We start from the raw sequence: 24,286 nt of genomic DNA on the forward strand, positions 1-24,286 counted from the left end.
AATATTACCATTAACAGATATGTTGTTTAGAAAGAGTAAGCTGATGTTTGTGGTATAAGTAATCCTACAAAAGACTGATTAGGAGGATTGTCAATTTCCTTCTTTTTATGGAGTGTAATGACAGGCTTTGGATGTGTTTTCCACTGAGCTCCCTCAGAAGGAGCTCAGCAACCACAGAATAACAATGTCAGAAAGCCGTTTGCCTTTCCACTCGATTAGCTTGTGTAGCTTTTGTCTCTTTCCTGAATTTGCTTTGAAACCCTGCTAAATCCTTCCATTGCTCTGTGCATGCCTCAGCCCCTCTGTTGGATCAGAGGGGGTGACGCTTATGAAAACGTCTTGCTGAATCACTGGTGTCACCTCTGGCTGTGGGATAGCAATGTGCTGAGCGTGGGCAGGACAGGCTGGTCTGTTGGCATGTGGGGGCTGGCCCAGGGGCCAGGGGACATCTTGTCCTGGTGGCTGCCAGGCAAAGCCTCTAGTCACATGTGGCCACCTAAAGGCATGCTCATAGTCAGGGTCCCCCTCTGCCTGACCTGGAAAGGTAGCTCAAAGGCTGTTCATGCCTCTGGGTGCTGGAGGAAGGATGTTTATTTCACTCATCCTAGTTGATTGCATCATGAACCGTTTCCTTCCTTTGGCAGATTTAGGTGCCTATTCTGAAATGGTAGGAGCAAGGTGTTCCTTTGATAGCCATCCATCCAGGAGTATTAGTAGAATGCAGTTGTAGTAGCCTGACTTTGTAATTTAAGTTACAGAAATTTGTAAGGGGGGGGGGGGGGATCTCTGTTGCTCTCTATCTTGAGCAGATTGAGCAGGAGTCTGTGTGTGTCCAGCAACGGCTGTAAGCGTGCTGCTTTGTCCATATGGTGGTTCCAGGTGATCTACTTGTTTCCAGAAGGAGAAGGCATGCAGGTATATGACAGAACAGAGAAGAGATAAATCTTGTTTAAGATTTGAAGTGATAACAAATGTATGATTATGAGGAAATACCTTAATGAGGATTGTGAGTCTGACTAGATGCAAATCTCTAACACAGATGTTTCTAACGCCAGTGAGAGTCAAACATCTAGAATTAAACTATTGTGTCTGTTGCTAACCCGCTTAGCTATAATAATTCACAAAGTGCCGTTAGCCCAGTTTGTCACTTTCTGCTGCAAAACAGTAAGTGTTGATGGTGGGTTGAATGCTTATAAGGCCTTTTAATGGCATGCTATCTTTAATAAGAAACGTGCAGTCTGCATCTGGGATCAGGATAATATATTGCCTGTGACTAAGCAGAATGGAAACTTTCAGACTTGCTTAAGATCAAAGAATTCAAAGCTTCCAACTCTGTGTGATAGTCACTTTTGTTGATTACAGACGTATGTACACATTCACATTACTAAGAGCTGAGTTCATACATCACACTTAAATGAGGTGCTGAGCAGGAACTTGGGCATCCAGCACAAAAATGTCCTAATTCCTTGGTGAAGGATAACTCAGAAGAGGAGAGCTGGCCTGGCCCTCATCTGGAAGGAGGCATGGCAGGACTCCAGCCTCGCGGCTCAACTTTCTATTTGTGTTGAGCAATGCAGAAAGTGGCGGCTCTGGTCTCTTACAACTGGGAGAGATGTAGCAGAGGGGCTACACAGGAGACACTTAAGACCTGTTAAGTAATTGCAGCAGGACTCCTGCCCTCCCTTCTGGGAAAGGGTCTGCATGCTTACGTGTAAGTGAAGAGGAATGGGAGGAAGGAATATTCAGCTGAGTGAGACTCCTACAGATGAAAAGACCCTGTCCATATGTACTTATTTGCATATTTAACAACCCCTTGTAAAAATTTGTTCTCAAAATAAAAGTCCAAAGAACTTAATAGCCAATTTCTACTACAGTGTAAGGGCAACTGTGAGGGAAAAGCAAAATCACTGACCCAAGACAGTGAGGAAACCTGGAAACAAACCCTGGTTTAAATTCTGGCCACCTCCCCTGAAAAGCACCTGCTTCCCTGCTCCAAGGCTCCTGGGCATTGTTTGGATCCGGAGCAGCCCTGCCCAGCTTCTGGGTGTGATGTGCTGACAGTGTCCAGAAGCGGGCAAGAGAGAAAAACAAAGCCAGGCTTGGGGGGAAGCCTGGGGCCAGCTCTTCAAATCCCCATAGCAGAAAACAGTAGCTCCATGGCTGTCACACCTCCCAGGAGTTGGGCTGATAGGAACAAATGGTGTTCTCTCTCATCCTTTTCTCATTCCTCACCTCTGCTGCAGTCCTATTCATCAGTCAGAGGTAGCCTTGAAACCATGCACTTAAAAATCAAAAGCAAAATTTGTCTTTTAACTCCTGTTCAGTCTCCCTGCTCCAGCTTCCTTTTTTTTTTTTTTTCTCTATGTGAAAAAAAGAAAGCAAATATTCTTTCCATGCTGCTTTTTCCTTTCTTTTTTGTGTTTGAGTGTGTGTGTTACTTTCGTTCACGCCTCACCCTGATCTTCTGCAGGCTCCCTCTGGAATCTCAGAGATGAAGAAGCGTGTGCCAGGCAGCCAGGCGCCATCTCTCTCCTTTCAGAAACAACTTCCTTTGCACAGGGGCAGTGGCTTTTCTTCTGCAGCTGGAGCATTGACTAACACCCTTTCCTCCTCGAGGCCCAGCACTTTCCTGTCATTGAGGCCAGTGACTGATTTCTGGTGTCCTTTCTATCAATCCAGGCACCTTGCTTGTGGTGCAATGCCGCCTGGGCACTTCTCTGCAGGCAGTGACATCCAGGCTGGCTTTCAGGTGGATGCCATCCCTGACTTTCCTTTTCTTCTCCAGATATGTACAGAGCTGTGCCAAACAGCATGGATATTTTTATTGTAAGTGTAGGAGCACATATCAGTAGGAGAGAACTAGAATAGTCTTCATGACCATTTATTCACACAGGCAGGAACATAGTTCCTGGATTTTTCTTGAAATGATGTCTGAATTAGACAGTTTTTCAAATCAAAATTTGATTTTGTTTTCCCTTTAAAGCACTAGCTGTGGTATTATCATTGTGTTTTTTTTTTTGTTACATTGTAGGCAGTTAAGCACTCTTGACTTTGTTTCCCATCATACCGTATTTTAGTGGGGTTTATTCAGTTCTTACTAATCACATACACGGCTTGATTTGCCAGTGTAACAAGCTTTGAAAGTAGTATTCAAAAAATAATTAGTAAGATTTTCCCTTACAATTGTTCATCTTGTCCCTGTTGATAAATGTTATATAATGCAGCGTCTGCAGTGACAGGGGACACCAGTCAGTGACTCAGGAGGTACTTTCTGATTCTACAAAGTTAATGACTGAAACTCAATAATATTTTCTCTGTTGTGCTGATAATATGTTCCAAGAGTCTTTGAAGGAAAAGAAATGCGTGATGACTTGTCATGTGGCAAAGCTAATCTCAGCAGTACCTAAACATGCTGGCCTTTCCTCTGAAATTGGTCCCCATCCTCCTAGGCGTGACTGTCATGACAAATAATTCACCAATTTGTTCTCTGTAGGCAACAACAATGAATTACAGCATTGAACTGTTCAAAGTATTAAATCTCTGAGTCCTGAAACGAGTACACGGATGAGTCAATAAAATGCTGGATCATATTAATAATTTATTGTAAGGATAATTATACAGGAAATAAATGGGACAGAGAAGGCCATCATCTGCTAGCGTCATTTCTGAACACTGTGAAATTGTATTGTATGTCTGTCTGATTGTGGCACTTAATGCTGTTTAAGAAACATTGGCCTGTAACTCTGCAAAACACCTTAGAGAACTATTAGCACAGCCCATAAAATAGTGAGAGACTGGTTACTTTCTAAAGGTCTGAACATCAGGGAGAAATAGTGAAGCCTTAAAATTTTTAGTTGGGCTGAACAGTATATTTCTAATTAAAAAAATAAATAAAAATAAAACATTCAGTATTAACAATCAGCCTTATCAATGTCCTGCATACTTTTTCTCATGTCTGGATATGACTTTCAGAGGATCAGAACAGTGAACATTGAATAAATTCTCTTCTGGAAAGTGGGACAGACTTTATCCTTCTTCCACAGGTCCAGGTTTCTTTCTGGCATCTTTCTGCAGACTGAAAAACAATGAATAAAAGGTGTTATGGTACCTGTAACATATCTGTTTGCATTCTAAGTGATTGTAAGAATCATTCATAGATAGAAATCAGGAGGGAACATTGGAATCATACAGATTCTCAGGCTGAAGCAATATCCTCATTTCAGCTGAAGCAGAGGTACTTTCCCCACTGCCACCCCCTACTGGAAAACATTTAAAACAATATAAAATAGGTAGGTGGTAAAACTATATGACTTTCAATGAAGTATCTTATCCGTCAACTCGTTTGAAGACAAAACACCTTGCACATTATATCTATGCTAAATGGTATCATCGAGCCTACAGCGGCTCCAGTGGGTTGGTTTTTGTTGGTTTCGGTAAACGTAAACCAACATCCCCTTAATCTTTGTATTGAGCCAAACAGCTTGGTCTGACTGTGGAGTGTGAGATGGGATGGCTGACGGTCTAGTTAACTACTTAATTTTAGATACTTGCTCTCTTTGGATTGGCTTTAGAATATTTTGAGAATATTTTTTTAGAGAAATGAGTCAAAGTATTAAAATTACGCTTATGTTGCAAATCACTCTCTCTTATGTCAGTCTGAAAAAAACAGATGGGTTAGGATCACTCACTTCTCTCTTTCATTACATTTCTTGTTTCCCTGTGCTTCATGTCATATTTGCAGTCAGTCACTGGAGCCAATGTACCGTCATCCCTTCCAGCCTCACTCAAGCCCTGACACTGAACTCATGTTTTTTGTTGCATGGAACTGAACTTGTTACAACGACAGGAGGTAGAGGGCTCTCCAGGGGCCTTCCTTGTACCAGATCTCACTGGAGACCTGGTAATGGGGCATCTTTCTGTTCTGCAGGCAGAGGAGAGCAAGGATGCGTGACCTTTGTCTGCCCCCCCCCCACCCCACACACCTACTCTTGTTCTCTGTAGGCTTGCTTGCCTTATCCTGCAGGGCAGGGTTTGTATCTAGATTTCCTCTCTTCTGGGACAAAGGTTTTGCATCTCACTCATAGTTTCCCTTATATGATAGGAGAAATTCTGTTAAGTTCCTTGGGCTTCTCTTTTGAAAATTAATGCTTTTGGAGTGTTGTTAAATATACGGGGTAGTTTAAATCAAAGCTTTGTTACTTGATTGCATGTCACCCCTAGCCTTTTAATAGGTAGTTTAAACCATTTTCATTTCTTAGTTTTCTTTTATGTGAAGAAAGTTTGTGAAGAAAGTTATGTGAAGAAAGTCCCTGAAGAGATTAGGGAGTTAGGATTATTGCCTCATACTTTTAATTTTGGCTTAAAGGAGAACTTCATCCAAAGCAGAGATATGTTAATGCAATAAGCAGACTTTTGACATATGAGGCACAATAGATGTTTAAAATGCAGTTAAGATTGTTTACCGTTGTAAAGAGAAGCTGTGTGCAGCCATAGAAGTATGTGTGTATGGGGGGGAATCCTTTGCATTTTTTATAATATACCTAGACCCGAGCTCTTTACGTGCATTTTATAAGAAATAATGGAATTACCACCATGCAGAGCGCTAAAAGCGTCCCCTCAGACATTCAATAAAGCATGCTCTTTGAAGAAAGAGAATCAAAGCAGCTGGTTTGAAGCCTAGTGGCCTCTGCACTCATGGAAATAAGCGCTGACCTGTGCTTTAGGGCGTGGGTGGCATGGCCACCTCCAGTAGGTCAGCATGGCCAGGGGGGAATCCTTCTCCTCTCAAAACTTCCAAAACCCAAACATTTCTCTTGGATGGGCTTTTCCTCTCTGCCAGCGCTCACAGTGGAGAGCTTTGTTTGTGTGTGCACGGTGCGTCCCCAGTCACAGCTGGGGCCTTCTTACCGAAAAAGGCTCCTTTAGCCCTTGAAATGAGGTATTTTCAAAGAAGCACTCACTCTGCGGAGACTTTATGGAGGCAGCTTTGTGCCTACAGGCAAAGCCAGCAGCAGCTCACTGAAATGCGAGCAAGGGCTGCTGGGGGAGCTGCTGCTGGGCCACGCATGGTGGGGAGCCTCAGGCTTCAGGGGCTGGGGCCATTTTGTGAAGCAGCCTGTCACCACTGGCCTCACCACTTGCGGATGTCGTGTCGGCATATCCCCTGATTGCTCCCAGGAGGAGGATGCACTCAGTCCCCAGGAGACGAGGCACATTTATGATTTTTTTTGTGTGTGTTTTTTTTTTTTTTTTCTCTCTCTCATGGAAGCTGAAAAGTGTGTGTGAAGCATTTCCTATAAAATGCTGCTGGATGGAAACCTAAGCACATCACACGGGACAAGCTTTGAAGAGATGAGAGCTTTCCTAATGTGCTCGGTAGTCAGGGTTAGTTTGAGGGAGTGACAGTGCCCTTTGATGTCCTGGGCTCCAAATATTTAAAGACAGCATGTCGGAAAAGGAACAGCAGGCAGGTAATGTGCTCCTTCCTCTTGAAACTATGAGCTGTGAAAAGAAAATTTCAAAACTGTAGGATTTACGAAAGGGAAACATTCATGCCTCTGGAGAGATATTATCAGTCCTAAGAAGCTGAAAATCAGGTAATTCTGTAGTTTAACTTGTGTTTTGATATGTGTATCATTTTATCTTTTGTGCTAATTCACTCGAGCACATGTGGGTTTTGGGTTGCTGGGAAGGTTTTAATTAGAAATGTGCTGAACAGATTAGCAGTAGTTGGAAATATTTGACAACTATGCTTTTGCAGTGGTTTCTGAAGGAGGCGAGGTGTTTACTGTAGCAGCCTGTCTCCATCTTCCCTTCCCTTTACAACCGGTGTGTTGATGTTGAAAGGCTTGTGGCAGGTGACGTTTCAGCTCAGGTTGTGTGTACTTCACCACAACATGCTCCAGTCCTTAGAAAAGGTTTCAGTAGATAATTTTGTAGCAGACAATTGAGAATGGCTTGTGTTGGACACAGGTGGTAATTTCATCTCAGGTCCTCCTGGTCCTCGCTGCACTGCCAGGAAAGGGCAGGAGCCTTACGGTTACTGCCTTGATACCAAAACTGTGGCTATTTTCAAATGATCTATTTCCTTAATGATATCATAGCTCGGTTTGATCGCTTTAGCTGATCGGAGGAAGAACTCCAGCTAAAGCACTGTATGATGGGTGAAGTGATGGATACTTCTTTCCTCTCCTTTCTTTAAAAAGCCCTCTTTTGTTTCATGCTATGGCTGGTAATCCTTTCTCGCTTCAGGAAAGGTGATCTGCTATTTTTTAGGTTTTTTTTCCTTCCTCTGTAAGAGGGTAAGGAAAGGGCTTAAAATATTTCAGAAGTGCCAACAGATTTTCCAGGTCTCTGAGTCTGGTAATGCAGAAATACACATTCCTGGTTAAATGTTCTTTTGAACAGTGGGAGCATAAGGCATACAAGGCACAGAGGTCCCATTAAACTACCAAAATGAGTTTTACTAGGGCTTTGGTAGTGTTTGTGCTACTCATATTGGAAAGAAGGCAGTTTCGTCTTAGATCACCCACCAGTAGCTCCAAGAAAGCAATATAGGGTGACAGTGGATATTAAAAATAATCTCCTTCTCTTCTCTGTTTAAGAGAGTCTTATTTCAGTGGAGTTGTACAAGCATAATTCTGGGGTAGTGAAGTGGAGAATCTGTCCCAAGAGCTTTTGGTTGTTCTGGGAAAATCTCTTTTTATTCATTTTATTACCAAACAAAAATAAAAAATACAAAGGTAGAATACTACCTTAGCATCAACACAGTGAAAGTGCTAGCCAGAGGTTGTACTGGCTCACTTCAGGGCTTCTGTCTAGCACACCACGTTTCTGTTTGTCATGCGAAAGACCAAATCTCCATATGCAGAGGCAGTGTGTTGGTGTACGGAGGGTTTCCTTGTAGCCTGCCCCACTGTTTCCTGCTCTGAGAGGCCATGTGGATCTGTGGGGGCGCAGGAGGTGGAGGGTTCCCCCCTGCCTGCTCAGCATCCTGGGGGGCAGTCCAGAGGGAGGCAGGCACAAAAGGATGCAGCACACCTTGCCGGGTGCTAGTTGTGATCGTCGGGCTGCAGGCTATGCTGAGGTGCCTTCCTCTTGGATTGACTTGTAATTTCATTTGGGGAGCATCTGAGCAAGGACCCTGCTCTGATCCAGCGCCGCCTTCATTCATTGTAATGGTGCCCACGAGATGTAGCTGAGTCACCAGGTCAGGTTATTTTTTCTAACATGCATCTGTGTTTTATTTGATTATAAAGTCCAGATCCTCCTGCTTTCTGTTACAGGCTTTTTATCTTACTCTGGTTGTGTCAAAAACAATTTGTAATTCTGTGATGTAGACGTGAAATTAGTTTTAATATGTTACGTGTTTCCAAGGGTGACTGACATTTAATATTTTGTTCCTAGGGTCTCATTAGTACTGTGTGCCTATAATCTATTGTATGGGTGTAATGCCAGAGGGCAAGTGAGCTATTGAACAGCATCCATCTGTCCACTTAGGAAATGGAAAGAGGAAAAAACAGAATGGACAAGGGAAAAAATAGATTCATAAATGTCAGCATTTCTGTATTTGTAGTTTAGAAGAGCCAAATACAATACTGTAGGTGTTCTGTGAGCTTCAAGGATCTGGGCCCTCTGTGACACATAAGGTGCTATTTACCAGTAACTCGTACACAACAAGCAATGGGAAAATCATGGTTAAACTTGCAGAGGCAGAATTCCTTTTCAAAAATGAGAGCAATGTCTACACTGTGAAAGAAGTAGTGTCTTTGTGCCTCAGCCTTGGTATTCAGGTGCTATAATCTAGTAGCAAACCCTTCCCTTATCCGTGCTTTAGTCAAAACGTGTAGCTGCATGCCACTTATGGACATCAGTTGACTTTATTTTTGCTGTCCTGTGATTGTAAGGACCTGTGTAGTGTTGTATACTCAGTGTCAACTGAAGTTATAGAAGAAAGGTTGTTTTTTTCTTCCAGGTTTTACTGTGGCCACTGAAATACCTGTACACTCTGTGTCTAGGCTTTAATAAGCTTGGTGGAAGGGTGGTAAGAAAAAAAAAAACAAGTCAAGGCGAAAGGACAGCACACAGGAGAAGAAACAAGAGGTAGAAGTGTTCAGGAGAAAAAGGAACACAGTGGGTTTAATGGTGCAGTGTGGCACAAAGGGACATTAGCTGGGAGTAGCATAATTATATACATCATTTTATACATAATACTTGTAATATCTACACATTATTTCACTGATGTATTTTGAAAAGATTTGCTTTTCAATGTGGTGACTTGAGATTGTTTGGAGATTTTTCCATAGAAGGCAAGTTGTTTTGCATTAGTCATATCTTTATTAAAATATATCATATTTGGTTATTTTTTTTCTGTTTCAAAATAAGATATTCTGTTTCAAAAATATTCTCTTTACTAAATATAAGGATTCAATGGATTAGAAACAATGTTTCATTCTCTCGACATGAACATTCAAAATATTTCTAGATTGTCCCTTTTTATTAATTGTGGTTTCTGATAATTTAATCTGAGCATAGACGTGTGTATACATGTGTTTGTGTGTGTGCGTGAAATATTGGCAATTATCTAGGTGCAAAAAACATCCTTTATGGATTAAGTCATACAAGTATACTGTCTTGAATTACACACCAGTGGTTGTTTTTGTAGTATATTCACATGAGTTGTAATGTTGCTTTGGTTTACGTGAAAAGTTCATCTGAAGTTCTGTGATGAAACACCCAGTTAACCCCAATTACAGTAATTGCATGGCATTTCTGGTAGAAATACTGTTATGTGATCTTGGCTACTTTAGCAGTTCACTGAAAGGATAAACTGGCTAAATTCCAAATCTAAAAGAAGCATTTCAGAAGTAGAATGATAATGTTCTCATGGTAAGGTGCTACATGTAAGACATGCCACTACTGATTAATGTTAGAATCCTGAGGCTTCTATGTGTTTGTTTTTTATGTTTGTTTGTTTGTTTTGTTTTGTTTTGCTTTTCACACAGTCTTATATCCCATTAACTTACTGAGATAGGAGGATGGATAGAGGAAATAGGAGTGAGATTGAGAATTTCAGAACACAAAAAGTCATATTCATCTGTTACATGTCTTCTAAAACTTCTGTCAAACTAACCTGAAACAATATATTTATGTAGGATTTTTTAAGTATCTACAGTATCTTCATTAGTCCTTAGCATTTTTTACAAGAAATGCTGGCTGACAGAGAAGTGTTTCATTTTCAGCTTTGTTTCCTAAATGTCAAAAGAGATTTTTTTTTTTTAATATAGGGAAAACATGGAAAACTGTGTTACCAGAAAAAAAAAACAAACATTTTAGTCTTCACTTTTTAGCCAAGGGATAACCAGAAGTTGTCTGTAAAACTAGTGTAAATACTGAAGGAAAAACAATGAACAAAGCAATGAAGTGATTCTGAGTTACTAGAAACCTCTGAAAAAGAAGGTAAAGAGAGTGATGTCATTGTAAAGCAAAGTATTTCAAGCATTTTTGTAGGGGAGAATCCTTGAGATGGAGATTCTTGGTGATTTCAGGATATTCACTCTTACACTGTGACATACATCATGTCAACTGACTTTGTGCGTTTGATTTTCTTTGTTTTAAACAAACAAAAGTGTTTTGTTTGTTTGTTTGTTTGTTTTCCCTTCTACCCTTTCATTAGATTCCTTTATAAAATCCATTTAGCTCTGAGTGTTGTTCTCCATCCCACTCTGGGTAGGGTTAAGGTATCTGTTGTGGTTATGCAAGATTGGGATAAGGGAAGAAGGAAGCAGACTGCACTGTCAGATTGCAGAGTTGCTTATGCCAGGGGAAGGACACGCAGGCTATTACCATCCAGAACAACTGCGCTTATCTAGACTTTCTACCATGCTTTTGAAGTTGGGTCTGGTACTTATAGTTTCTGTCATCGGTGAGCCTGTGAATTTCAACAGTCCATGTGACCTGCTATAATACATTTTCTCATCTAGAGGAATGTTGTTCAGCACTGCAGAGGGTACATATGTTTTCCTTATATTCAGTCTTACTGTGAGTTCTTGCTCTTATTATGTACAGTTGTGTCCTCTTTATAGAAAACTTTTCGGGTGATTTTTGTTCTTTTATCACACTGTGAATTCACATAGAGCTTGTACTTAAAGAGACTGTAAAATTATATTAAAACTCATATCTAGATAGCTATACGTTTAGATATTCTAATGAAAATATATTTGGATAAACAGTAAATGATTAGTAATATTATATGGAATATTTAGCCTCGGCATCTTTTATATTTTTATAGTAATTAACCAGCAGTAGTGAAACAGTATTTGTATCCATATAAATATTAAATTGATTTTTTTTGACAATTTTTGGGAAGCAGTAGAAACTGCAAGAATCTGCCATAAATACACGCATCTTCCTATTAACTTTCTCCAATATGCTTTTAATTTCTAATATATTTGTATTATATGTATATATTGTATACATACATATAGTATATATGTATATTATATGTATATATTATAATATGAAGTGGTTTTGTATTAGGAGATTATTACAAAGAGAGAGAATGAACAACTAAAAGCATGTGTCCTGTTAGTCTGGAACAAGTCCCACGTGCCTGGTGACAGGACGAGGGGGAATGGGCTAAAGTTGCGCCAGGGGAGTTTTAGGTTAGATGTTAGGAAGAATTTCTTTACTGAAAGGGTTGTTAGGCACTGGAACAGGCTGCCCAGGGAGGTGGTGGAGTCACCATCCCTGGGTGTCTTCAAAAGACGTTTAGATGTAGAGCTTAGGGATATGGTTTAGTGGGGACTGTTAGTGTTAGGTCAGAGGTTGGACTCGATGATCTTGAGGTCTCTTCCAACCTAGAAATTCTGTGATTCTGTGAAGTCAGTAGTACTCTGTTATTTGCCTTCCAAAAAATAATAAAAAAAAAAGACTGATGCTTTTCTTCCTTTTCTCATCTTAAAGAATAGGCTAGACTTTTTGACTAATCTGCTAATTATTTGTTAATCAATCCCACCTGGCTCCTCTCTTTCCTCATTTAAGAAAATTGTATCAAGCTAGAAAACTTAATATTGTATTAGAATTGTCTTTCTATATGAGAAGTAGCATCACTGTTTATCATGACCCAGGTAACTGTCAAGCTGGCGTGGTTGTGTACAGGGGTTGGCTGTCCATGTACTTAATACCTCCCATTTGTGTTGATGCTATAAGAAAATAGCAAACAAAACAACAACAACAACAAAAAAGTTGCAATTCTTGATATTCAGGAGTTAAAAATTTCCTTTCCTAATTTATGGGCAGTAAAGTTGTTTTATCAGAAAGTTTATTTCTGAAGACAAGAAATGTTGATGTTGGCATCAGCATGTTTTCCTTATGGATTTTAGACTCGGTGAGAATGGGTGTTATAAATTATTCTCCCTTCTCAGACCCTTTTGAAAGGACAAGAGGCTGAGAAGGAGGGATCTGTCTCCAAAGCTTGTTTCCCATGCAGAAGAACTAAATGTGTCGGACAGGCCATCAGTTACAAGACAGTGAGCTTCAGCTTTTATGCTCCTGACCCCTTCTGCGCCTGAGCTTATTTAATAGTTTGGTCACTTATCTCTAGACTTTCTGGCCTGCAGCAAGGCTGCTTGCAGCATTTTAGCCTATCACACCAATTACATCACTGGAGAGTTCAGCTAAGCTTGTCAAGCTTGTCTGTCTGATTGAAGCAGAAGACAAGGATGGGAAAGAGGAAAACGTGAACAGGAAAAAGAAAAAAAAAAAGGGAAAAAAAAAGTGATAACAATCTGAAATCTGTATCTGGCATATTCAACCTGCTTGCCCCTACTCACCGTGTTTAGCAGTGACACCCTGACAGGGTACCAGGTTGTTCTTATTGCTGCCTTCTTTTGGACTGCAGAGATGAAGTCTTTGCTATTGTGAGTTCTGGGAATGTTGCCTCTTCCAAAACTGTATGGCTGCTGGTTTGATATCATTATCTTAAAGAGAGAAATCAAGCAGCACTATACTTGAATCAAAATTAATTCGTAGGGATGAAATGCTTAAGTCTGTCTTTTTGTTGTTGTTGTTCTTTGTTTCCTTCTCCAATAATTTTAGGCCATCAGTATTCTGGCTTCTAAATTCCATGTTTAGCAACCAATGTCACCATGGCGGTCAAAGTGAACACACACTAAAATTCTCCCTATTTTTAAAAATCTGTCTGGGATAAGAGGCTTTAACAAAGCATAGACAAGGTACGTCAGTTTTTCTCATGTACTTACCAAAGGTCAAAGAATGCACGCTATTTGGTCAAAGAATGTACACTAAAGCAAAGGCATAACTTCAGTCTTTTAGCTTAGAATATTTTTTCTATTTTTTTCTTCATGTTTTGGAAATAAAGACTTTGAACTCACATGTGCTATGTTGCCAAAAATGAAACCCATGTTTCAGTTGAACTGTCATCAATTGAAGTGGATATCAATAGTCTCATTGTTCTTCAAGTAGCTTTTACTGGGTGAGTTTCTACAAATATAAATGGTATTCTTATATTCACATAACAGCAAGCATTTTGACTTCGTAATTCTACAGGGTCAAGAGCAAATACTAAATGTCTCAAACTATATTACCATACGTGTCTAATGTGACTGTATCTACAGACATCTTGTTTACATTTTCCTTAACACAAGAATAATCCTAGGAGGATGGTGGTTGACAGAAATGAACTGTGCCCTTTCTGGGACTGTTGGAACTGTTTCTTTTGAAGAAAATCTCCTGATTTGTGGTTTTATTTATGTTGCTAAGCCATCCAGGAACATGCAAAGTAGATACCTATGGTGAAACTAAACTGGAAGGGAAATGCAGCGTAGAAGCCAAAACTATAAGAAAAGGACTTTGGAGACTCTGTGTATTTCTTGCACTTTAATTCACTGTAACCTCTATCTCAAAATGCTTCCCTTTTGACTTTGAATCTCTACTCAGAGCAGCGAAATGAAAAACACTTGTTATGGGTCTGCAGTCTTTAATTTCAGCCTTGAAGATAGCCCAGAATGTTTTCAGTATTTCTAGTTGATGATCAACAAATGAAATATTGAGATGAAATAAAATAAAAGCACATGCACATGCATAAAACAAACAAACAAAAAAACCCTTTGGTATCAATCTAGGTTTATTTACCTAGCCTTATTTAATGTGCTCTACTTGCTAAAAAAATATGTTTTGTGCTAATGCAACAGAGAGGAGAATTAGTTTTTCTTTGTCTCCAGTTCTTCTACTCTTAGTTGAATGACTTTCAAAATTGATTTTGATATGCAAAACAAAAGGGCTCTTATGTTACTGTTTTTGACTGATGGATTCATTTCATTTTAGTATTAAGAATGTCCCATTATGAAGCCTTTTGTTTCAGAAATATTCTACAGCTAATTTTGAAAATCCTTATGATTCCCAATCTTTATTTCTGGGGCTTCAGAGCAGTGTTGTCTGGAAACTAACAAACAACAAAAAAAGACATTTTAAAATTTTAAATACTCTCTTTCTCCCTTTACCCATTGTCTTTGGTTTGAAATTTTGGATTTATTCCATCTGAAAACCAATTATGGAAACAATTGTTTCAAGCTTCATTGTAAAAGAAATAAATAAATTAAAAAAAAAAAAGTAATCAGTCTTGAAACAGCTATATCTATTTGGAGACAAAACCTCTTATCTAAGTTTTTGATGTATGTGGGATTAAAGACTATAAAACCTCTCATCAGCATTTTGATATATATAGGATTAGAAATATAGGTTGCCATGCTCTGTGGCCTGTTTATCAGCATTTGTTGAAGATGCATTGCTGGGATGCAACTCCATACTCTGGGCTGATTTTCAGGCTGCAAATTTAAAATGCAAAAAAGTAAATCCTACAGTATTTAAATATATTAAATGTAAATTGTAAGATTTGACAATGCAGGAGAAATTCAGCAAATCATTTCTATGATTGCATTTAAATCAGAAAAAATTCTATGTAGTTGGAAGGGAAATTTAAGATAATGGAAGGATCTATGTTGAAACTATGATATCTTTATTTTCTCTCTTATCTCATATGTAGCATACTGAAGAGTATGAGATCACTTGGTGCTTTTTACTTGTCTAAGTCTAGGTTAGGATTGCGTGTATCTCACCACTGAGGACTGACTGGAGCATGTGTCCGTGTAAAATGCTGTCTCGGGGCTCCTTGTTTACCTTGCAGACCAAGGGCAACATTCTTTATCCTGTATATTTATAGAATAACTGTAAGCAGGGGCAGGCAGAATGAATGTGCTTCTGCTCATCAGTTCTGACCTTTCTTGAATTTTAAGGTTGCTGAAATTTCACCAAAAAAGCCTTTTTAGGAACTAATTAGATTTCCGAAGATGACACTGAGATACGATTATGCTAAATGATTGTGTTACCAAATCCTCCTCAGTTTACGTTGAAAACCTTTTAATACTTTTGTTTGTGTCTCTGTAGTCAGTGCAGGAAGGTTCTGTAGTGTTGTATCAATAGATGTGCATTCAGGGGGCTTCCTTGGATTTCAGGCTGGCATGACATTAGCCAGAGCCAGTTTTAGTCTTGAAAAGGACCCAGGCAGGATTCCAAACTCTTCCTTTTGAACTCTTGAAATCATGTAAACTCACTCACTCCATGGAGTTGATAAGAATTTGTATGTTTTCTGACTTCTGAAAGAAGATTTAGTTGTATGCAGGAGTATTAACATGTCATATGGAGGGGTGAGGTGTCAGTATACAATGCATACTGCAGAGCGTTTTGTGTTAACTCATCCTAGTCAGCAGTGGGTGTGACAGTGAAGTGTTAGTAATGTAAATGATATAAAAAGTAAACTGTATTGACTCATGACATTCTTACTTGGCACTGGCGTGGCAGCAGACATGAGGCTGGTTGCACATCTTGGGGCTCCCCATCCGCAAACTGTTCCCCAGCCCCTCTGCACTCCCTTGGCTACCACAGGGACTGATGCTGGCTCTGCTAGGGGTTGGACTGAGCATGAAACATGGGCTAGCCAACTGGTGTCAGAGCATGCTTTCTGGCACACAGTAGTAAACTAAAGCAAGTAAAAATAGAAGAGAAGAGGGGACAAAGTACATGTAAGTCATGCTGTAAGGGCAGATCTGCTGTTGTTCTCAAGGACTCTATTTCAGAAAAGCAATGCTGATATTAAAGATGACAAGTGGTGACATCTGATTTACACCTAACTTTTGTGTTAGATTTACAGCCTGTGTGTATATATCAAATGAAATATAAAATATATGTCTTCTCTGCTCAAGTTCATCTAAAGTTCAGGAAGATAGAAAGAGCTGTCATTTCAAAGGGATGCTTCTTCAGACCAGGAGTATGCCCAGAACACAGTGCAACCCTTTGTCAGAAGGATAATTCCACATCTATTTTCTGTGTTTCTGAAGTAGTTTCAGATATCCAGTTTACTTTTACAACTGTTCTCCAAACTTACAGCTCTTCTTGTCTGGTCTATTTCTCCTCTTGCATAACCAAAACAGAGCCCTGGGGGGACAGAGAGGGACTGGTGACAACTCAGGGTAATTGAAGTTTTGGGAACTTCCTCGAGGAGTCTGGGTAAGGACATCAACAACAGAGCAGTGTCAAGGTGAGAAGTGACATTTTTGAGTCTTGCTTGCTCGTAGAGCTTGATGTTTTTCTCATTTCTAACAAAATGGAAAATAAGTTCTGGGGAGCACTGTGGATGTCAGTGATACAGGATAATTCTCCTTGGCTGAGTTTTCTTTCAGCAGAGATTTCTGTTGGGGAATTCTTCAGTTCCTGGAGTGTTCTCTCATCCATAGGAATTTGCACACTTTCAGAGACATGTAACCTTGCAGCACAGTTACCCATGAAGAAATATTAGAGCAGCATTAAGAGCTTGAAATTTAACTACATGGGAAGGCAGAGATAACTGTGAAAAATAGAGTTAGTAATATCTTTACATATACAGAAATGTCTTAATGAGGTGTTTTCAAACTCAGCTTTCAGGTTTTCTTAGATATGAGAATTCCTTTGTCAGACAGTCTTTAAGGAGTTATTCGCTGTCACCTCTTGGTCAGAGCACACTATACCCACGTCCTTCTGTCAGCTACTTAGACCTTTGCAAATAGAAACTGGAAACTATGTGATATACTTTCTTTTTTGTTTTGTTTTCTTACCTTTGAGAGAATTTCTCTCCCATTATCCAGTCTGTTGGCACAGCCAGTATATATAACCATTCCACTGAAGTATGTTTTTTATTTTTATTTTTTAAGGAAAAGGAGTTCAGTTACTTCCTATCCCCCAAATTTTTATCTAAATGATATAAAAATGCAACTTACATTTTAGTAACATATCTGAATTGAAAGATTTTTGCTAAGCATAGCTGACACATAAATGTTTAATGGACTACATTTTACCTGGTTCATCAGAAATGTGTGTCCTGCTCCAACAAAAGGCTTGCAGAAGTAGTGTCCTTCTCCAACAAAAGGCTACCAAGATGCAGTCATATGACTAAATATTACTCTCTATTTACTCTACTGTAATTAGTCCTGAGTCCTTTAATTTCTTGTTTTGAAACTACATTTTGGTGTGCAGACTTGCCAAGGCAGAAGTTGCCACTGATTTATAATGCCCAGATTTCATTTATTTGAAATGCAATGTAATTGTTAATAATGGCTTTTGCATTTGAGGAACTTAGCAGATTGTTTTTAGTGATCCATTCTCATTTACTGAATTTGCAATTTAATATGCCTCATTTGGCAATACCCAAAATAAGCCAATAAAATTAATTGAAACCTTGTTAGAGCTTCACGTATGCTCTTTAAAATGCACAGGAAATGAGAAAAAAAATAGTCTTCTCAAAAAATTACTATGCTCTGGCATCCTTCTTACATCATTATAAAGTTCACCATTATTTGTGAATTATGTCCATAACATATTTCACAGTTTTAGCAAAGAAGGGCTCAGATACTCATTGAAATGCAACAATAATTAGTGAAGCATTAAATGTTATTTAGGTTTTTAGATAACATATACTTCAGCTGAAGAAGGGGAACTTACTAAACAAGTTACAATTTTTCATAACTTTTACACATTATGAAAACAATGCATTTTAAATGCATTCTATTCCTCAGGTAACACATGCTATTCACTATGCTCTTCTGATACTGCATTATTAAGTACTTGTATGTAGTACAACTTGATAGATTCAAATGACTTTAGCAACTGTGCTGCTACGGAAAATATTACATAAACAATAGGGCTTATGTTTTTAAAAGCTTAATCCAAAGGCATATATGAGATTTGTTGGAACACTGAGGGGACATACTTAAGTACTTTCCATCCATACTTATGCACAAGAGCAGCCAAGAGCCAGTTCAGCTCTTAGACCAAGCCTCTGATGTGCTCTGATTTATTCTGTCTGATGTAACAGTTTCACTATTTTCAAGCCCAAAGACTAAAATATGAACCAGAAATTTCATAACCAGCCATTAATAGAAATCTTGGGAGATTTCTGCTAAAGGAAGAAGAAAAAAAGGTGTATATTATAACTGCTATAGGAGCTTTGTTACATTTCATTCTTTTTAAAATGATGAAGTGGTCACAAAGAAAATGGCCATGGAATTTCAGGTGATATAAAAATTTTAATGTATTTTTTGATGTGATTCCCATCATTTCTGTAATATTTTTCCATTTGCAAATGATGCATGCGGTCCAATCTCATGGCGGTAAAACCTTTTAACACAACAATCTATCATAAGTCTTGGCATGCATAGTGACGCGTAGAATAATTCTGTTAGGTTAGTTTTAAATAGAGTAGGTGGCTTTGTCCCCTCTGGGCTGTCAGACTTATTATCTATTTGAATGAAACTCAAAGAAAAGCCTTTATAAGTCTTCCCAAAAACTTTTTTTTTTTTTTTTTAATTTACTTGTGCATATATAAATGCCATTCAATGTTTGAATTGGCTGTGAGAAATCAACAGGGCAAGACTGGCATTCAGCATCCACTAAAGGTTTCTCAAGTGCTCAACCCAATACAAGAAAAAAAAACAGATTCACTACATTTTCAGAATTAATACTCATTATAGTCTTCAGATACTAACATATTAAATTTCTAAATTACATTGTATCAAAGGCAGTGCTTCACACTTTAGCCCAAAAAATCATTTTGCTATGGCAGAGGAGTAAAGTTAGGCTGGTGTGATTAAAAGAGGCTTCTTCCTTCTTGTTTGAAATGAATTGTTGGATTTCATTTGATTCATCCATAAATCATTGTATATGGATTATTTTTGCATTATAAAACTTGCCCATCATGCTTCTCAGAATTCTTTTGGTCAAGCCCACATATGTCAGGTGTTGGGAATCCCATTAAATTATGTATGTATATTTCAGCTAACATGTAAATCTTTTCCAACTGATGTTTCTTTTAACTCAACCTGGGATTTAGGATTTTTAATTGGATTATTTTCTGCATAGACAATAATTAGGCAATTGCTAGTTCCTTACCAGCTAACAATTCCCATCTTCCACTGATATCAACATCAGTTGAACAACATGATCAACAACGTGATCAACATCAGCTGTTAACAGTAGTTAATAACTGTACCAGTAGGTAACTTTACGATAAACAGGATAGTTCTGAGCAAGGAGGTACTGCACTGTTTCCCAATCCTGCGGTCTCCATTTCTGCAGAGACGGATGCTGAGCTTTAAGAACTCTGAATAATTCATTTGTCTCCAGTAACGATGTGTGAAGGCGAGGATACTCTGCGGTTTCAGCAGCAGCAGCGAAGTCTTCAAAGCAGTATTAATCTTGGGTTTCACAATACCCATATCCAGCTATGCTGAAGTCTGGTATTCTCTGCCTTCCTATCCTGTCACAAGTTTCTGTTACCACAAGAACTGTTTGTGCAACTGTGCTGTGAAGCAGATTGGGAAATTGATTCACCAAAGAAAACTGCCATCTTTTGAAACAGCTGCAGCCCCGGGGTCCAGGCCAAAGCAGGATCCTGTCACGTGGGTAGTTCAGAATCATTGTAGAGTCATGAAGGTTGAGATCATCTGGTCCAACTGTCCCCCTTTCCCAATATCACCCACTAAACCATGTCCCTAAGCACCACGTTCAACCTTTCCTTAAACAACCCAAATGTTCAGAGAGGGAGCAGATAATAATGTCTTCACCTGTTGTTACTGCTGGTATTTTATGTCATAAACTGGAGTTCAGATTTTTCCGTATGCATCTGGAGAGATTGCTTGCTGGTTTTTGCCATTTTACAAAAACAAATTAAAAGAGTTAAGGCACCACTCTGAAGTATTTTGCAGCTGGCTCTAGAATAGTATATGTGAAGTTAAAGTGCAGTTAAATGCTGCAAGTATGTTACTCCTCACCTGAAGATGTAACTATAACCTTGTGAGTAACTCTTCTGTTGCCATTTGATAGTAAGGCTGCTGTTAACTCAATCCAACCTAAAACTGGCTTCAGATTTGGAGTAGTAGAAGTGGAAGTGATGTCCTTTGAAACTTTGTAGTGCTCATAAAAATGTTAATATCTTAGGTACCAGTAATGATCAGTTTTGTTGTTGTTGTTTTGTTTGTTTTTTATAAACAGAAAAGATTTTAAAAATCAAATGCAAATTCTTCAGTTCTTAAATAGGGACATTCTAGCTTCGCCATCTGAAGCAGTAGTTCCACTGGTCATTAATAACTGATCTGTGCCCTACAGGATCACCCAGAAGCAGATATGATATGCATTAAGATTAAGCAAATCATGGTTTGTTTTTGTAGAATAATCATCCCTTGTGATAGAGAGTTTCTACCACCTTTATCTGTCTGTACATCACAGTACACAGGAACAATACAGCAGACGTGTAGGAACGAGGATAAACATACAGAAGTGCCAGCATGCAGTTAAACACATTAGCCTAAGACATTCTAGTCCAGAAACAAGTATTCCACAATTTGTGGAAGCGGTTGCTTAGCAAAAGTCAACACCAAACACGTAGCTCTGAGGGAGACGTGCAAGAGTTCTGTATGAAATGTGAAAGCAAGAAAATTAGCTAATGGCCGTTGCAGTGGAGTAAAGGCTGGGTGCTAAGTCAAGCTGTGTCAGCGTGACGTATTTCTCAGCGTGACGTTCATTTCAACACTTGGTCTGATCTATCTGGTGTTTGCCTGTTGATCCCACTTCGAAAAGCAAGTAGCAGTCATGTTTGTTTTATTTTCCCTGCAAAGTTAAATTGAAAATGTTTTTCTGTGGACAAAATGCAGGAGCTGTTGCTTGTAGTCGTGTTTTCCATTCTGCAGAATTGTAATAAGAGACCAAATGCTGCTCTCCACCAGAATCTGTAACAAAGCAAGCCTTTTACTTTTTGCAGAATCTGGGAAAAGGCAAGGTTGTATTTTCCTAACATACTCTTTGACATGCGTGCAGGGATTTAACGCAAGCTGATCAGGCATAAGAAAAGTAAATCTTTTTCCCCTAAAATGTTCATAATTGCAACTCTTAAAAGGACACCCTTTTTTGAACCCCACTCTGGAATACATTAAACTGGAATACATTACATACATTAAACTGCTGTGAAAGCAGTTCATCTGGGGACTTTCAAAAATAAATGCTTTGTCCAAAGTTGTACAAAAATATTTGAAATAGATTGAAAAGTTGATGCTAGGAATTAAAAATCAATCATTTTCATCAAAATCAGTCATACCAACATGCAACTGATACTGTCAAGTGATCAATAACACCATATCAATTTTCAGTCAAAATCAGTCATATCCCTGGTAACTTCTGGTTAAGTGCTTGAATCTGATTTAAATGCAAAAAATTATCTGATATCAGAAGTGTACTTATTGGTCTCTGAATTTTTTACTTGTACTTCATAGGAGTTTTAAGTATCTTATTCATTTTGAAATTTCAGAGTTTGGGTTTTCATTTTCTTCCAAAACTATAATTGGCAGATATATATATGAACAATGTGGATTTTTGCACAGGTTTTGACCTTTGTGTTTACACTAGATATAGTTGGGTTTGTTTGTTTTGCGCTTTTTTTTTCTTTTTTTTTTTCTGCAGATTTATTTGCAGGGAATAGGAGAAAATGCACAAGAGTGCTGATGAGAGTACTGACACTAATCTCGATCAGATGCTGAGAGGTGTTTAGGGACACTGTTGGAAAATTTATCCTGGCTTAACTCTGTTGATGAGTTTTATTTTACAGTAATTAAAACGCAGAACAGATTGCATTTAAGCTACCTGAAGTAATCATCGTCTAACAAGACCGCTTTATGCTGATCAGAGCACGTATATCTTAAGTAAAATATGGTAAAAATATGGATGTAGGTTGTCAGTTACTCTCTAGCCTTTCGTCTGCTTGATAGTTGCCAAAACCCAGCCATTTGATTAATGGTGTAAAGCTCCTCACTGTAATTTGCATATCTCTATGGAAGTAGTGCTAAAGTTGCACAAACCACAAACAATTATGGTTTTAATCTTCTGTTTACAGGGAAAAAAATCTGTATCTTGACTGTTAATAGTGTTGCCATGTTCCTCCTTCCCCCCCCCAAAAAAAAAAAAATAGAAAACTGAGCAGCTTTAATGTATTATTGCAGTTTTGTGTATGGCCTGGTGCCTTAACTAGCCTGTGGCTGTTAGCAGTTACTAAAGGTTTTGCCTTCTTTGTAAGAGCTGTTCCTGTCAGAAGGCATGCTCTTCAGGAAGGAATGCAAGAAAAAAAAATACGCTTCCCTTTGTTTATCTTCTATTCTCCTACCTCTTTAGTAGTGTCAGGCTTCTAACTATCTTCCCTTCTCTGAATGTGTTCTTTTTGTGAGCTCATTAAATTGCATTAGCTTAAATTTCCCAGAATTGCCCAACTCAGAATAATTCAGAATAATGAAGTAGGCTGCACAAAATCATGAAACTGGTTTTGAAAATGAGAAAACTGAAAGTGGGTTGTCATGTTTTCTTTTTGTGTGTTGGATTGGTGTTTGTCTACAGCTGTGAGGCTTAGATTTATTTTGCTTTAATGTTTGTGGATACAAACAGAAATACTTTCTTAAGGGCATAACTGCATAAATCTGTAGCTAAAATAAGAGGAGAAATGTCAGAAGACTCTTAAATGTTGTCAGGTAGATGGTTGGTTGGTTCAGAGCTTTCTACTGTTTTCTGATTCTTCAACACTGTTTTTCAGACTCATCTGATTTTTATAATTTCCTTTGGAAAGAAATCTACCCAGGCATTTTAATGATACCTTATAATCCTTTCTGGTCATTGGGGTGTTTTGCACTTGCTGCACAGCCTTTCCTTGCCAAGATTTACTAATTCCTAGTAATTCTATTTTTCTGTGAATTAAACAAAACAAAACAAACTTACAAAAAGTGAAGTATCTTGTTAACATTTATCATTTTATCATCAGAGGAAGCGGAGATATTCCCTTCAACCCCGATTATAATCTATTATCTTCATAATTAATTTTCCAATTAAGACTGGGAAAAAAAGAAAAAAAACAGGAACTTAAACTTGTGGATTTTCTTTGTTTTCTTTCATCTTTTTTTTTTTCTCCCCTAACAGGCATATGAAAGCTAATAGTTTATATAGCTTTCTATTGAAGTGTTATAAAATATTTTTCAGTGGCAATAAAGAAAAGAAACAGGGAATATCAAAGTAGTATGTAGGGAAGGATATAAAAATGGAGAGGGAGATAGTTTGTTGTTGGTGGTGTTTTAGAGTCTGAAGGACTCTAGAAGGACCCAGAGAAAGGAAAGGAAGGGAAGGGAAGATGGAGAGAAAGGAGAGAAGGAAAGAAGGAATAAAAGAGAAAAAAATAGATGGAGAATCTGCAAGCTAGAGGAGGAAAAAGGCAGAAGATACAAAGAGAATGAAAGGGGGAATATGAGAGAGGAAAAAAATAGCCCAAGAAAAATCAAGTTGAAAGATTGAATTGTGGTGAGAGAAATGGAATGGAAAGTAAGGCAAAGGGGGAAAGAATGAAAGAAAACAGACTTCCTAATTTCATTTATATTATATATTATAAGCTACTTTCTTTCCTTTGCAAATATAGCATGAAATTTGATATAGTGGGGTTCAAACTGCTTTCTTCTTGAAGCATTCTTTGAATATTATATCTTACTTAATTATGGGAGGGGAAAGGGAGGATTGCTGCAAATGGGTCTCCCCATGAGGATCCGCATCACAAACCCAGAAATCAGCTGAGACTCACTTGCTCAGGTTTTGCTGTAAAACAGAAAGAAGACAGAGCTTTACAAAGTTGCAGAGATAAAATGTTGGATCTGATATTAAA

General features: G+C 38.5%; 1 protein-coding gene across 23 annotated transcripts in view; it reads left to right on the forward strand.

Annotated features, from left to right (window-relative positions):
* CHRM3 (cholinergic receptor muscarinic 3) overlaps nt 1-24,286 on the forward strand; it is a 285,519-nt gene that overhangs the window by 102,360 nt on the left and 158,873 nt on the right. The gene's annotated exons all lie outside the window — the stretch shown is intronic.

The sequence above is a fragment of the Anas acuta genome, chromosome 3 (genome assembly GCF_963932015.1).
Source record: "Anas acuta chromosome 3, bAnaAcu1.1, whole genome shotgun sequence".
NCBI lineage: Eukaryota > Metazoa > Chordata > Aves > Anseriformes > Anatidae > Anas > Anas acuta.